The sequence below is a fragment of the Ambystoma mexicanum genome, chromosome 1q, assembly GCF_040938575.1.
Source record: "Ambystoma mexicanum isolate Mex_15411 chromosome 1q, UKY_AmexF1_1, whole genome shotgun sequence".
In the NCBI taxonomy this organism is placed as follows: Eukaryota; Metazoa; Chordata; class Amphibia; order Caudata; family Ambystomatidae; genus Ambystoma; species Ambystoma mexicanum.
The window spans coordinates 1165815174-1165831631 of record NC_090922.1 but is presented as its reverse complement, the minus strand read 5'-3'; positions in this window follow the sequence as shown (position 1 = coordinate 1165831631).

The window sequence follows — 16458 nt, the reverse complement described above, 5'->3', positions numbered from 1 at the left end:
AGGGTCTGGTTACAATGGGCTACTAAAAACCTATCAACTTCAGTGCAAACACGTTGGTGAAGGGGCGTTACGCTTCAGTTGCCCTAAGAACAACCTATCAACCTCAGTGCAAAAACATTTGTTACCAGGAGGTTACAGCTACTTTGCACTAACCACAACCTATCCATACTATTTTGAATATTGAATAAAGGCCTTTCTTTCGCTCCGGGTACGTCAACAAATTTTGTGGACTTTGAGATTGATGTGTTCAAATTTCTTAGGAAACTTAAATTTAAGACATTTTTTGCAACTCAGGTAAAGACCTATGTACCCAAACCTCTTTTGAAACCAATAAGCACTCTGTCCATTTCGGATGTCAGCAACATTGGTACATTGATGTCGCTTAATCAAGATGTTATTTCTTCCAGGGATTTAGGGCATTAGGGCATTAGGCAATCTTGCAAATGACAAGAGTATCACGATCAAGGAGGCCATTAAGGGTGGCAATATAGTACTTCTTCACACCCAGGACTATATTGCAATGGGTAGAGAGCATCTATCCACACCTAATTGTTACTTGAAGCTTAAATCCAATCCTACCAGGAAAATTGTAACAGATCTGGGATACCTGCTACAGGAATGGTATATCAAAGGCTTTCTTACCGATGAGGAGCAATGTTTTCTTTATATCCCTGAACCAACTATGCCGACACTATATTTTCTGCCTAAAGTGCATAAGCCTTTTGACAAGCTACCTCCAATTCGACCTATAATGAGTGGCATTAATTGGGCCACGGAGGGTTTATCCAAGTATCTGGATGAAGCGTTGAAGCCATTTGGGTCCTACATTAGGGACAGCACGCATGTGCTGCATGTCCTCAAAACTGTTAAATGGGAACCTGATTATTTGTTGGATAACATTGACGTGGTCGCCCTGTATACTTCTATTGATCATGAGTTAGCTGTGATGACGGTTGATTATACTTTTTGTTACTCTTCTGCCTCTTACACACAACATGTTGATCTGTTGAAGGATTTTTTGAGATTTGCACTGTCTAATGATGTTTTCATATTTGACAATGAATACTATGCACAACACAAGGGATTCGCAATGGGAGCGAAATGTGCTACTTCCCTTGCGAACCTCTTTATGGCACAATATGAAGAATCACATATTCTCAGGAACGATACCTATGGTAGCAACCTCATTCTATGGCGATGTTTTATTGATGACATCTTGATAATTTGGAAGGGAACACAGTCATTTGAGGCCTTTCTAGAATATACCAACAACTATTGTTTTGGCATTAAATTCACTGGCAACTCCAGTCCCTTGGAAATAATTTCCTGGACTTGCATATCTTTGTTGAGAATAACAGCATTTACACTTCTACTTTTTGTAAACCAACGGAGGTGAACTCAGTACTGCTTGCAAACAGTAACCATCAAAGGGCAGCAGTAGACAACATACCGAGTGGGGAATTTCATTGGGCGAGAAGAAATTGTAGCAAGACCTCAGATTACATCCGGGAAAATAAGACTCTTAAACAAAGATTTGCGAATAGACGGTACAAGGAACATGTCATCAATAAAGCGCCGTCAAAATTTGCCGATGTGCGACAGGATTACTCATTGGTGGAACGAGACATGTCTAAAGATACATCACCTCACATTGCTATTATTACTAAATATTCTAATGATTCTTCAATTCTGTACAAACTGGTCAAGAAGCATTGGCATATTCTCTGATTAGATAAGGATCTGTTACCTTTCTTATCAGAAAATCCGAAATTTACATTCACCAAAGCACTTACCATCAAACAGAAAGTGTGTCCCTCTTTTTTGAACACATCTAGTGGTGCTGCTGGTGGTTGGCTTAAGGCCACCAATGGTTTCCTCAAGTGTGGTCACTGTAACCAATGTATATTTGCACATGAAAACTGTCAAAGATTTACTGACATATTTGGTACTGAGGTTAGAATCAATAGCTTCATTAACTGCAAGTCATGTTATGTAGTATATGCGATTGTGTGTGTGTGGTCAATTATACATTGGCAGCACCATTCACCAATTGAGAATTCGTATGAGAGAACATTTGGCGAGCCTCAGGATACCTGAGGCCAAATCACCATTGGCCATTCATTGGAAATCAGAACACCAACTACAAGATAAGGCTAATCTGAGATCCGTAGTTCTTATGAAAGCTAGCAGGAACAAGAGAGGGGGCGACATTCAACTCTGACTCAGGCAGATGGAATCTAAACTAATCTGTTTTTTAAGGTGTACAGAAAGAGGCCTTAATACTGACCATGACATGCACGTATTTTTATAAGTTTAAATGTGGGTATTCCTGGAATAACAATGCAATGTTAGTCATGGATTCTGCCAGTACTGGCCTGAGCCTGTTAAATATGGCCAGAATAGTGTAACGCTCACCTGATTCCCGCAGAGGCGCCGGTCTTGTCTGGGTGAATGCCGTATCTTCAAAGGTGATGTGTAACACACGGTTGGCTCTTTGGGCTGGACCTCTGTGCACTGTATGTCTGACTCGAAGAGTAAGATGTCTTAGGTAAGTGAACGCCGAGCTCTCCATCTGCCTCGGGGCAGGGTGCCGTAACCAGTTTCTTCACTGGATAAAGGTGCAGGCCTCTTGACCTCAGAGGACTGCTGTCCGTCGTTAACTGCACGAACGGTAAGTTCTGGGCACTTCAAATGTCTTAAAAGTCTTTTGTAATGATATCTCTTGTTTTGCAGGGTTCCGGCGATGGCGGATGGCGGGCTGATGAGAGTTGAGGATCGAACCCGCGTGAGGAATAGAAGCGCCTGGAAGCACGTAAGTAAGTGCTTGTAGCCTGCTTCACGATGCGCACTAACTGTCCCTTTTATCTTGCAGGTACAAGTTCGGAGCTTTAGAGAAGCTGAAGGGTGCTGGAATACCCACTGGATTCGGCGTGGGAAGGAGTAATGTCACGTGAGTAATAAAGTTGCCGAATGTCTTTAAACGCACCTTCTTTTGTCTTTCAGATGCGGGATGCAGCGCCGAAGGCCCCCGGAGTGTGCGAAGAGCTGGTAAGCTTTTGTCTGTCAGATGCCGGAATGCAGTGCGAAGACCTCCGGAGCATGCGAAGAGTAGGTAAACCTTTGTCTTTCAGATGCCGGAATGCAGCGCGAGGCGTTGGTGACAGCCGATGGACCAGGTAAGAGATGCACTGCCACTAAAGACCGTAGTGCTAACCTGTTCTTTCTTTGTCTTTACAGGTGCTGCTGAAGACTGGATTCCAGGATGGTAAGCCTTTGTTCCCTTAGGCCCAGGATCAGAAGCAGAAGACACGATGAGCGTTCTGCTGCAGAGAATGCAGAATAACGCAAAGCAAGATTCATCCATCGGGTGTGGTTTAAATAGCCTCCTGTAGTGCTTAGGTGTCTCCTTCCACAGCCACGCCTACGTAAGAAAAGGGTTCCTGCTTTCCAGAAGAGTTCCAGTGTTCTGAACCTAGGGAGTGGCTCCTGCCCCACCCAACAGGAAAAGTAGTCCCAAACAGAAGAGGATCAGGGGTTCAACTGGCAGGTAAGTAAGCAGCATGGTCTGCTGCAGGTAAGTCCACCCAAGCATTATGAGCCCGGCGCTTCCAGCGCTGGGACTGGGCATCTTTATGAGCCTGGTGCCACTGGCGCCAGGACAGGGTCCAAAAGGTCCCAATTGGGACTGGCTGGCACTCGGAACCGGGGTTATGGGTCTGCTTCCCAGGGAGTCGGGCAAGTCCTGATCTTTTGGAAGCAGAGATCATGACAGCACCCCCCCTCAAGGGAGGGCCCAAACCGGGCTTCTCCGGGGGTTTGGGCTTGTTAGGAAATGTTCGATGAAATCTTTTGATTAGACGAGGCGCGTGGACATATTCTGCAGGTTCCCAGGATCTTTCTTGGGGACCGTAGCCTTTCCAGTCAATCAGGTAAAATAGTTTAGATTTGGAGATCTTGGAATCCAGGATGCTTTTGACTTCAAACTCGAATTCTCCATCAACTAGAATAGGTTTTGGAGATGTAGTTAGTCGGGTTTGAGGTTGCACGGGTTTTAATATTGAGACGTGGAAGACCGGATGTATCTTCATGTGAGGGGGCAAGTCCAACTTGACCGCTACTGGATTTACTATGGTAGTGATGGAATAGGGACCAAGGTATCTTGGGTTGAATGTGCGTGGTCCTTTTAGAGGTAGATATTTGGTGGATAACCAGACTTGATCTCCTACTTGATATTGGGGGGCTTCCTTCCGATGTTGGTCTGCTCCTTTCTTGTATTGTTCTTTAGCCCTTTGAAGGTGAGAAACGGCTTCCTTAAAGGCTTGGGTGATTGTAGAATGCAGGTGGTCTACTGCTGGTGTTCCAAGATCTTGGAGTGGACCCAACTCCGAGGTTCGAGGGTGACTACCGTATAAAAGAAAAAACGGGGTCTTCCCAGTTCCCGAGTGGACAGAGTTATTGTAGGCATATTCGGCTATCCAAAGGATATATTTCCAAGTTTTTTCAGTTTGTTGTAGCATGCAGCGCAAATACTGTTCCAGAGTTTGATTGGTCCTCTCGGTTTGTCCGTCGGTTTGAGGGTGGTGGCTGGTCGAAAGTCTCACATCAATTTGAGCCGACCGACAGCAACTTCGCCAAAAATGAGAAATAAATTGACTACCTCGATCCGAAATTAGAACTGAAGGAAAACCGTGCAGTCGGACGATGTTTTCGAGAAATTCTCGGGCCAGAGTTGCTGCTGTTGGTAAGCCTTTGAGTGGAATGAAATGCGCCATCTTGGAGAATAGGTCCACGATTACTAGGATCGTATTGTATCCGGAGCATGGAGGTAGATCGGTGATGAAGTCCATAGAAAACGTATGCCAAGGGCGAGGCGGGATGTCTATAGGGCGTAAGAGGCCGGCTGGTTTTTCCTTTTGACTCTTGTTTTGGGCGCATACTCCACAGGACATTATAAAGTCTCTGATATCTTTTTTCCAAGACGGCCACCAGAAGTAGCGCTTGATCTTTTCCGAGGTCTTGGTCATACGGGGATGTCCTTCCATTAAAGAATCGTGATAACAAGAGCTTACCTTTTTCTGTAAATCTGTGCTGGGCAGGTATAACCGTTCTTGGAAATATAATAGGTTGTCCTTCACCGTAAAGTCCTTTCCCTGCAGATGCCAATTCTGTATGTCTGCTGGAGTTACCAGTAGCCTGGCTTTATCCTTAACTTCCTCTATGGATTGTGTATGGCGATTACACCCAGAATTCTTTGTTCGGGAATGATAGGTACAGGTTTAGGATTGATCAAATGTTCTTCCACTCCCATCCGAGAAATGGCATCAGCTTTACCGTTTTTTGTACCAGGTCGATAGGTAATTATGAAGTCAAACTCGGCAAAGAATAGTGCCCAACGGAGTTGCCTAGAGGATTGAGCTTTTGCGGTTTTCAAATATTGCAGGTTTGGGTGATCTGTAATCACAGTAACGGTGTGTCGGGCCCCCAGAAGATAATGCCGCCAAGCCTTAAAGGCGGACTTGATAGCTAGAAGTTCCTTATCAGTAATAGTGTAATTGATTTCAGGAGGCGAGAATTTGCTGGACCAAAATGCCACGGGATGCAACTGATTGGTTACTGGGTCCTTTTGTGATAGAACTGCCCCCATGGCAAGGCTCGAAGCATCAGTTTCAACGATGTAGGGGAGTTCTGGGCGAGGATGTTTTAAGATCGGTGCAGAGATAAATCTAGTCTTCAAATTCTGGAAAGCTTGTTCCGCCTCGGTAGACCATTCAAAACATTTGTTTTTCTTTAACAAGGCGGTGATGGGCTGGACTATTCGAGAGAATTCGGGGATAAACCTGTGGTAAAAGTTAGCGAAGCCTAACATGCTTTGAACACCTTTTACGGAGGATGGCGATGGCCATTTGAGAATTGCATCGACCTTCTTTGAATCCATACGCACTCCGCTAGGTGATAATATCAATCCCAAGAATTCAACTTCAGTCACGTTGAAAACACATTTTTCCAACTTAGCGAAAAGTTTGTGTTGACGCAATCTCTCGAGGACCATTTTCACGTGTTTCCGATGTTCAGTTTCCGATGAAGAATAAACGAGGATGTCGCCAATGTAAACAACAACACACACATCTATGAGCTCTCTGAGGACATCGTTCATAAAATATTGAAAGGAGGCCGGGGCATTGCAAAGTCCGAAGGGCATGACCTGATATTCAAATAGCCCATATATGGTGCGGTAGGCCGTCTTCCATTCATCGCCCTCTTTTACTCGTACCAAGTGGTAGGCTCCTCTAAGATCCAGCTTTGTATATATGCATGCTTTTCTGACTTGGTCCAGGAGTTCAGGGATCAAAGGTAACGGATATCTATTCTTAACGGTGATCTGGTTCAGGGCGCGATAATCTATACAAGTTCTAAGGTCCCCTTCTTTTTTTGGAACGAAGAACAAAGCTGAGGAAGCAGGGGACTTGGAAGGACGAATAAACCCATTCGCTAGGTATTGATCCAGGTATTGTCGGAGGTGAAGATTCTCAGGCTCGGTGAGGGCATAAATTGTACTACAAGGAGGAGTCGATCCAGGTATCAGGTCTATCTGGCAGTCATAAGACCTATGAGGAGGTAGAGAGTTAGCCTGATCCTTCCGGAAAACATCTTGGAATTCTAGGTATTCAGGAGGTAACTGGGGAGCCTCCGAGGAAATTGCTGCCAGTGCAACACCAGGTCGAGGGTGACAAGTAGAGACACATTCTGGAAACGGAACCGTTCTTGCTCGCCAATCGATCTGAGGATTGTGCTTCTCGAACCAAGGAATTCCTAGAATAATCTGGAACTGAGGGGCCTTGATCACATCGAACACGATCTTCTCATGGTGTCCATCTTGACTTACTAGCGTCACTTCTTGGGTGGTATGCGTTACTGGTCCGGAGGCTATCTCCGTACCATCCACCGTAGTAATGACGTCCTTTACAGCCTTTGGACAAAGAATCAGATTCATCCTCAAAACCATTTCATGATCCACATAATTGCCGATGGCACCGCTGTCGACGTAAGCTTCAATCGCATGTAATCGATCCGGATGTTCAGGGCTAGTGAGGACCATAGGTATCACGAAATGCGAGGTCACGGAACTGGTTTTAACGCTCGGCAAGAGGACCTCTATTCTTGTCGGGCAAGGTCGTTTCCCTGCTCAGAGTTTGTGACCCTGGTAACTGCAGCTCCTACTGCCTTCTTGGCTGGTTTCACCGGACAGTCTCGAAGAAAGTGCCCCGAGTTTCCGCAATAGAGGCATAATTGCAGCTGTTTTCTCCTTTCCCGCTCCTTTTGTGTTAGTGGTCCTTTCAGGCCCCCTATTTGCATGGGTTCCCCGGAGTCTACTCCTTTGGTAGGAGTTGGTGGTTTGGAAAATACTCGAGCATCGAACTTGGAACGATCGGCCTTCCTGTTCTGCAGTCTGTGGTCAATTTGAACGACTAAGTCAATATAGTCGAACAGTCTTGCGGGGGATTCACTACTTGGGCTAACACATCTTTGAGCTCTCCACGTAGACCTCTATAAAACAGCGTAATCCTTTTGTCCTCAGGCCATCGAGTTTCCACTATCAGTCTGTTGAAAGACGCAATATAAGCCAAAAGGTCTTGATTACCCTGTCGCAATGAAAGGAGCTCATTGTCCAAGGCCTGCCCCTGTGAATGTCTTGCAAACAGTTTTTCCATACTGAGCTGAAAAGCTTGAAAATCATGGAGAACCGGATCATCTTGATTAACTAGAGGGATCGACCAGTCTGCCGCATTGCCACTAAGGTACGAAAGCACGAAAGCTACCTTAGCTTGATCAGTTGGAAAGGCTGCTGGCCGGCATAAGAAGTGCAACTGGCACTGATTAATGAATACTGCAAACCTCTTTGGGTCACCAGAAAATCGTTCGGGCGGAGCCAGAGGTACATTCCCAGGTAGGTTGATCTGCACTGGGTTCGTAGAGGATGTTGAAGGAAGATTTGCCCCTGATGCGGGTAACGGAGTTTGTCCGGCTTGTGACTGTAGCAATTGTCTAGCGAGATCGTCTGTTCGCTCCTTGGAAATAATCAGTTCCCTTCTTAGAGCATTCGTTTCCTGACGGGCTGCATGCACTTCTGCTCTTAGTTCCCCAAGTAACTGGGCTAGCCGGTCGGTATCCGAGGTTTCCATAGCGCTTGGGTGGGAGTTTTGCGAAGGGCTTTGCATTCTGTAACGCTCACCTGATTCCCGCAGAGGCACCGGTCTTGACTGGGTGAATGCCGTATCTTCAAAGGTGATGTGTAACGCACGGTTGGCTCTTTGGGCTGGACCTCTGTGCACTGTATGTCTGACTTGAAGAGTAAGATGTCTTAGGTAAGTGAACGCCGAGCTCTCCATCTGCCTCGGGGCAGGGTGCCGTAACCAGTTTCTTCACTGGATAAGGGTGCAGGCCTCTTGACTTCAGAGGACTGCTGTCCGTCGTTAACTGCACGAACGGTAAGTTCTGGGCACTTCAAATGTCTTAAAAGTCTTTTGTAATGATATCTCTTGTTTTGCAGGGTTCCGGCGATGGTGGATGGCGGGCTGATGAGAGTTGAGGATCGAACCCGCGTGAGGAATAGAAGCGCCTGCAAGCACGTAAGTAAGCGCTTGTAGCCTGCTTCGAGATGCGCACTAACTGTCCCTTTTATCTTGCAGGTACAAGTTCGGAGCTTTAGAGAAGCTGAAGGGTGCTGGAATACCCACTGGATTCGGCGTGGGAAGGAGTAATGGCACGTGAGTAATAAAGTTGCCCAATGTCTTTAAACGCACCTTCTTTTGTCTTTCAGATGCGGGATGCAGCGCCGAAGGCCCCCGGAGCGTGCGAAGAGCTGGTAAGCTTTTGTCTGTCAGATGCCGGAATGCAGTGCGAAGACCTCTGGAGCATGCGAAGAGTAGGTAAGCCTTTGTCTTTCAGATGCCGGAATGCAGCGCGAGGCGTTGGTGACAGCCGATGGACCAGGTAAGAGATGCGCTGCCACTAAAGACCGTAGTGCTAACCTGTTCTTTCTATGTCTTTACAGGTGCTGCTGAAGACTGGATTCCAGGATGGTAAGCCTTTGTTCCCTTAGGCCCAGGATCAGAAGCAGAAGACACGATGAACGTTCTGCTGCAGAGAATGCAGAATAACGCAAAGCAAGATTCATCCATCGGGTGTGGTTTAAATAGCCTCCTGTAGTGCTTAGGTGTCTCCTTCCACAGCCACGCCTAGGTAAGAAAAGAGTTCCTGCTTTCCAGAAGAGTTCCAGTGTTCTGAACCTAGGGAGTGGCTCCTGCCCCACCCAACAGGAAAAGTAGTCCCAAACAGAAGAGGATCAGGGGTTCAACTGGCAGGTAAGTAAGCAGCATGGTCTGCTGCAGGTAAGTACAGCCAAGCATTATGAGCCCGGCGCTTCCAGCGCTGGGACTGGGCATCTTTATGAGCCTGGTGCCACTGGCGCCAGGACAGGGTCCAAAAGGTCCCAATTGGGACTGGCTGGCACTCGGAACCGGGGTTATGGGTCTGCTTCCAAGGGAGTCGGGCAAGTCCTGATCTTTTAGAAGCAGAGATTATGACAAATAGCTATTCATTTCAGACTATTATATGTGTGTATTTTGTCAGGCTGATCAATCAATACTTATCTATTGGCTGTATCACACTACTCTTCAATACTCTAACATATCAGGCTTGCTCCATTTATGCCTCATCTGTACACCATAATTATTTGAATGTCAACAATAGGAGCCTTCAGGGTCTTGCCACCCATTTTTTCATGCCTGCACTGAGCCATTTCTTTTTGGCTGGATGTTGTTACATTGTGCCTATAATTTTATGTGGGACTGACTATTGGCTGTCTTTTATTGTTGTTGCTGATGCATTGTGGTATATGGAACACGTTATTTTGACTTTTACGATGATCACGTGGAATTCAATTTTGTAATTCAACACAGAGCACGGCTCTGCGATTCCTTGTTGTTTTGCTGAGATATGTTTTCTTGTTGCAGAGTTGACACGGCATACGCGTCACATCATCGCGTTCTTTCACGCTAATCACATGATTTTAATGCCTAAATACAACACGGAGTGCCGCTACGTGCCTACAGAATGTTTTTGCTGGGATTTGTCCCCTTCACTTGGTACGCCGATTTACGGGTGAGTTAATGATGCGGTACCGATGCATTTTCTGTTTTATCTGGTGCAGTTTGAGTAGAACGTTTGTTTAAAGTAGCCACGAACATGACGTGCTCCCTTTATTGTAGGTGTTGAATTGAAAGAGCAACCGCACTCAGAGACAGTCCTGCATTAGCACTTTACTTGGTTCATTAGATGGGACTCCATTGTTAAATTACAGGTACGCTTTCATAACTGTTCAGCACACATTTTGCATGCAGTAGTCATGCTTTTGAAGAGAGACATTATTGTCTTTATTTATTCAATAGACAGTTTCTGATCAGGATTTGAACGTTGGGTAAGGATGATTATTTCCTTCTTGCTTGACATTTTCAAGTGGACCTGATGTTTTAACAGCAACTTCGCCAAAAATGAGAAATAAATTGACTACCTCGATCCGAAATTAGAACTGAAGGAAAACCGTGCAGTCGGACGATGTTTTCGAGAAATTCTCGGGCCAGAGTTGCTGCTGTTGGTAAGCCTTTGAGTGGAATGAAATGCGCCATCTTGGAGAATAGGTCCACGATTACTAGGATCGTATTGTATCCGGAGCATGGAGGTAGATCGGTGATGAAGTCCATAGAAAGCGTATGCCAAGGGCGAGGCGGGATGTCAATAGGGCGTAAGAGGCCGGCTGGTTTTTCCTTTTGACTCTTGTTTTGGGCGCATACTCCACAGGACATTATAAAGTCTCTGATATCTTTTTTCCAAGACGGCCACCAGAAGTAGCGCTTGATCTTTTCCGAGGTCTTGGTCATACTGGGATGTCCTTCCATTAAAGAATCGTGATAACAAGAGATTACCTTTTTCTGTAAATCTGTGCTGGGCAGGTATAACCGTTCTTGGAAATATAATAGGTTGTCCTTCACCGTAAAGTCCTTTCCCTGCAGATGCCAATTCTGTATGTCTGCTGGAGTTACCAGTAGCCTGGCTTTATCCTTAACTTCCTCTATGGATTGTGTGGCGATTACACCTAGAATTCTTTGTTCGGGAATGATAGGTACAGGTTTAGGATTGATCAAATGTTCTTCCACTCCCATCCGAGAAATGGCATCAGCTTTACCGTTTTTTGTACCAGGTCGATAGGTAATTATGAAGTCAAACTCGGCAAAGAATAGTGCCCAACGGAGTTGCCTAGAGGATTGAGCTTTTGCGGTTTTCAAATATTGCAGGTTTGGGTGATCTGTAATCACAGTAACGGTGTGTCGGGCCCCCAGAAGATAATGCCGCCAAGCCTTAAAGGCGGACTTGATAGCTAGAAGTTCCTTATCAGTAATAGTGTAATTGATTTCAGGAGGCGAGAATTTGCTGGACCAAAATGCCACGGGATGCAACTGATTGGTTACTGGGTCCTTTTGTGATAGAACTGCCCCCATGGCAAGGCTCGAAGCATCAGTTTCAACGATGTAGGGGAGTTCTGGGCGAGGATGTTTTAAGATTGGTGCAGAGATAAATCTAGTCTTCAAATTCTGGAAAGCTTGTTCCGCCTCGGTAGACCATTCAAAACGTTTGTTTTTCTTTAACAAGGCGGTGATGGGCTGGACTATTCGAGAGAATTCGGGGATAAACCTGCGGTAAAAGTTAGCGAAGCCTAACATGCTTTGAACACCTTTTACGGAGGATGGCGATGGCCATTTGAGAATTGCATCGACCTTCTTTGAATCCATACGCACTCCGCTAGGTGATAATATGAATCCCAAGAATTCAACTTCAGTCACGTTGAAAACACATTTTTCCAACTTAGCGAAAAGTTTGTGTTGACACAATCTCTCGAGGACCATTTTCACGTGTTTCCGATGTTCAGTTTCCGATGAAGAATAAACGAGGATGTCGCCAATGTAAACAACAACACACACATCTATGAGCTCTCTGAGGAAATCGTTCATAAAATATTGAAAGGCGGCCGGGGCATTGCAAAGTCCGAAGGGCATGACCTGATATTCAAATAGCCCATATATGGTGCGGTAGGCCGTCTTCCATTCATCGCCCTCTTTTACTCGTACCAAGTGGTAGGCTCCTCTAAGATCCAGCTTTGTATATATGCATGCTTTTCTGACTTGGTCCAGGAGTTCAGGGATCAAAGGTAACGGATATCTATTCTTAACGGTGATCTGGTTCAGGGCGCGATAATCTATACAAGTTCTAAGGTCCCCTTCTTTTTTTGGAACGAAGAACAAAGCTGAGGAAGCAGGGGACTTGGAAGGACGAATAAACCCATTCGCTAGGTATTGATCCAGGTATTGTCGGAGGTGAAGATTCTCAGGCTCGGTGAGGGCATAAATTGTACTACAAGGAGGAGTCGATCCAGGTATCAGGTCTATCTGGCAGTCATAAGACCTATGAGGAGGTAGAGAGTTAGCCTGATCCTTCCGGAAAACATCTTGGAATTCTAGGTATTCAGGAGGTAACTGGGGAGCCTCCGAGGAAATTGCTGCCAGTGCAACACCAGGTCGAGGGTGACAAGTAGAGACACATTCTGGAAACTGAACCGTTCTTGCTCGCCAATCGATCTGAGGATTGTGCTTCTCTAACCAAGGAATTCCTAGAATAATCTGGAACTGAGGGGCCTTGATCACATCGAACACGATCTTCTCATGGTGTCCATCTTGACTTACTAGCGTCACTTCTTGGGTGGTATGCGTTACTGGTCCGGAGGCTATCTCCGTACCATCCACCGTAGTAATGACGTCCTTTACAGCCTTTGGACAAAGAATCAGATTCATCCTCAAAACCATTTCATGATCCACATAATTGCCGATGGCACCGCTGTCGACGTAAGCTTCAATCGCTTGTAATCGATCCGGATGTTCAGGGCTAGTGAGGACCATAGGTATCACGAAATGCGAGGTCACGGAACTGGTTTTAACGCTCGGCAAGAGGACCTCTATTCTTGTCGGGCAAGGTCGTTTCCCTGCTCAGAGTTTGTGACCCTGGTAACTGCAGCTCCTACTGCCTTCTTGGCTGGTTTCACCGGACAGTCTCGAAGAAAGTGCCCCGAGTTTCCGCAATAGAGGCATAATTGCAGCTGTTTTCTCCTTTCCCGCTCCTTTTGTGTTAGTGGTCCTTTCAGGCCCCCTATTTGCATGGGTTCCCCGGAGTCTACTCCTTTGGTAGGAGTTGGTGGTTTGGAAAATACTCGAGCATCGAACTTGGAACGATCGGCCTTCCTGTTCTGCAGTCTGTGGTCAATTTGAACGACTAAGTCAATATAGTCCGAACAGTCTTGCGGGGGATTCACTACTTGGGCTAACACATCTTTGAGCTCTCCACGTAGACCTCTATAAAACAGCGTAATCCTTTTGTCCTCAGGCCATCGAGTTTCCACTATCAGTCTGTTGAAAGACGCAATATAAGCCAAAAGGTCTTGATTACCCTGTCGCAATGAAAGGAGCTCATTGTCCAAGGCCTGCCCCTGTGAATGTCTTGCAAACAGTTTTTCCATACTGAGCTGAAAAGCTTGAAAATCATGGAGAACCGGATCATCTTGATTAACTAGAGGGATCGACCAGTCTGCCGCATTGCCACTAAGGTACGAAAGCACGAAAGCTACCTTAGCTTGATCAGTTGGAAAGGCTGCTGGCCGGCATAAGAAGTGCAACCGGCACTGATTAATGAATACTGCAAACCTCTTTGGGTCACCAGAAAATCGTTCGGGCGGAGCCAGAGGTACATTCCCAGGTAGGTTGATCTGCACTGGGTTCGTAGAGGATGTTGAAGGAAGATTTGCCCCTGATGCGGGTAACGGAGTTTGTCCGGCTTGTGACTGTAGCAATTGTCTAGCGAGATCGTCTGTTCGCTCCTTGGAAATAATCAGTTCCCTTCTTAGAGCATTCGTTTCCTGACGGGCTGCATGCACTTCTGCTCTTAGTTCCCCAAGTAACTGGGCTAGCTGGTCGGTATCCGAGGTTTCCATAGACACTGGGTGGGAGTTTTGCGAAGGGCTTTGCGTTCTGTAACGCTCACCTGATTCCCGCAGAGGCGCCGGTCTTGACTGGGTGAATGCCGTATCTTCAAAGGTGATGTGTAACACACGGTTGGCTCTTTGGGCTGGACCTCTGTGCACTGTATGTCTGACTCGAAGAGTAAGATGTCTTAGGTAAGTGAACGCCGAGCTCTCCATCTGCCTCGGGGCAGGGTGCCGTAACCAGTTTCTTCACTGGATAAGGGTGCAGGCCTCTTGACCTCAGTGGACTGCTGTCTGTCGTTAACTGCACGAACGGTAAGTTCTGGGCACTTCAAATGTCTTAAAAGTCTTTTGTAATGATATCTCTTGTTTTGCAGGGTTCCGGCGATGGCGGATGGCGAGCTGATGAGAGTTGAGGATCGAACCCGCGTGAGGAATAGAAGCGCCTGGAAGCACGTAAGTAAGCGCTTGTAGCCTGCTTCACGATGCGCACTAACAGTCCCTTTTATCTTGCAGGTACAAGTTCGGAGCTTTAGAGAAGCTGAAGGGTGCTGGAATACCCACTGGATTCGGCGTGGGAAGGAGTAATGGCACGTGAGTAATAAAGTTGCCCAATGTCTTTAAACGCACCTTCTTTTGTCTTTCAGATGCGGGATGCAGCGCCGAAGGCCCCCGGAGCGTGCGAAGAGCTGGTAAGCTTTTGTCTGTCAGATGCCGGAATGCAGTGCGAAGACCTCCGGAGCATGCAAAGAGTAGGTAAGCCTTTGTCTTTCAGATGCCGGAATGCAGCGCGAGGCGTTGGTGACAGCCGATGGACCAGGTAAGAGATGCGCTGCCACTAAAGACCGTAGTGCTAACCTGTTCTTTCTTTGTCTTTACAGGTGCTGCTGAAGACTGGATTCCAGGATGGTAAGCCTTTGTTCCCTTAGGCCCAGGATCAGAAGCAGAAGACACGATGAACGTTCTGCTGCAGAGAATGCAGAATAACGCAAAGCAAGATTCATCCATCGGGTGTGGTTTAAATAGCCTCCTGTAGTGCTTAGGTGTCTCCTTCCACAGCCACGCCTAGGTAAGAAAAGAGTTCCTGCTTTCCAGAAGAGTTCCAGTGTTCTGAACCTAGGGAGTGGCTCCTGCCCCACCCAACAGGAAAAGTAGTCCCAAACAGAAGAGGATCAGGGGTTCAACTGGCAGGTAAGTAAGCAGCATGGTCTGCTGCAGGTAAGTCCACCCAAGCATTATGAGCCCGGCGCTTCCAGCGCTGGGACTGGGCATCTTTATGAGCCTGGTGCCACTGGCGCCAGGACAGGGTCCAAAAGGTCCCAATTGGGACTGGCTGGCACTCGGAACCAGGGTTATGGGTCTGCTTCCAAGGGAGTCGGGCAAGTCCTGATCTTTTGGAAGCAGAGATCATGACAAATAGCTATTCATTTCAGACTATTATATGTGTGTATTTTGTCAGGCTGATCAATCAATACTTATCTATTGGCTGTATCACACTACTCTTCAATACTCTAACATATCAGGCTTGCTCCATTTATGCCTCATCTGTACACCATAATTATTTGAATGTCAACAATAGGAGCCTTCAGGGTTTTGCCACCCATTTTTTCATGCCTGCACTGAGCCATTTCTTTTTGGCTGGATGTTGTTACATTGTGCCTATAATTTTATGTGGGACTGACTATTGGCTGTCTTTTATTGTTGTTGCTGATGCATTGTGGTATATGGAACACGTTATTTTGACTTTTACGATGATCACGTGGAATTCAATTTTGTAATTCAACACAGAGCACGGCTCTGCGATTCCTTGTTGTTTTGCTGAGATATGTTTACTTGTTGCCGAGTTGACACGGCATACGCGTCACATCATCGCGTTCTTTCACGCTAATCACATGATTTTAATGCCTAAATACAACACGGAGTGCCGCTACGTGCCTACAGAATGTTTTTGCTGGGATTTGTCCCCTTCACTTGGTACGCCGATTTACGGGTGAGTTAATGATGCGGTACCGATGCATTTTCTGTTTTATCTGGTGCAGTTTGAGTAGAACGTTTGTTTAAAGTAGCCACGAACATGACGTGCTCCCTTTATTGTAGGTGTTGAATTGAAAGAGCAACCGCACTCAGAGACAGTCCTGCATTAGCACTTTACTTGGTTCATTAGATGGGACTCCATTGTTAAATTACAGGTACGCTTTCATAACTGTTCAGCACACATTTTGCATGCAGTAGTCATGCTTTTGAAGAGAGACATTATTGGCTTTATTTATTCAATAGACAGTTTCTGATCAGGATTTGAACGTTGGGTAAGGATGATTATTTCCTTCTTGCTTGACATTTTCAAGTGGACCTGATGTTTTAACACCCTTTGTGTT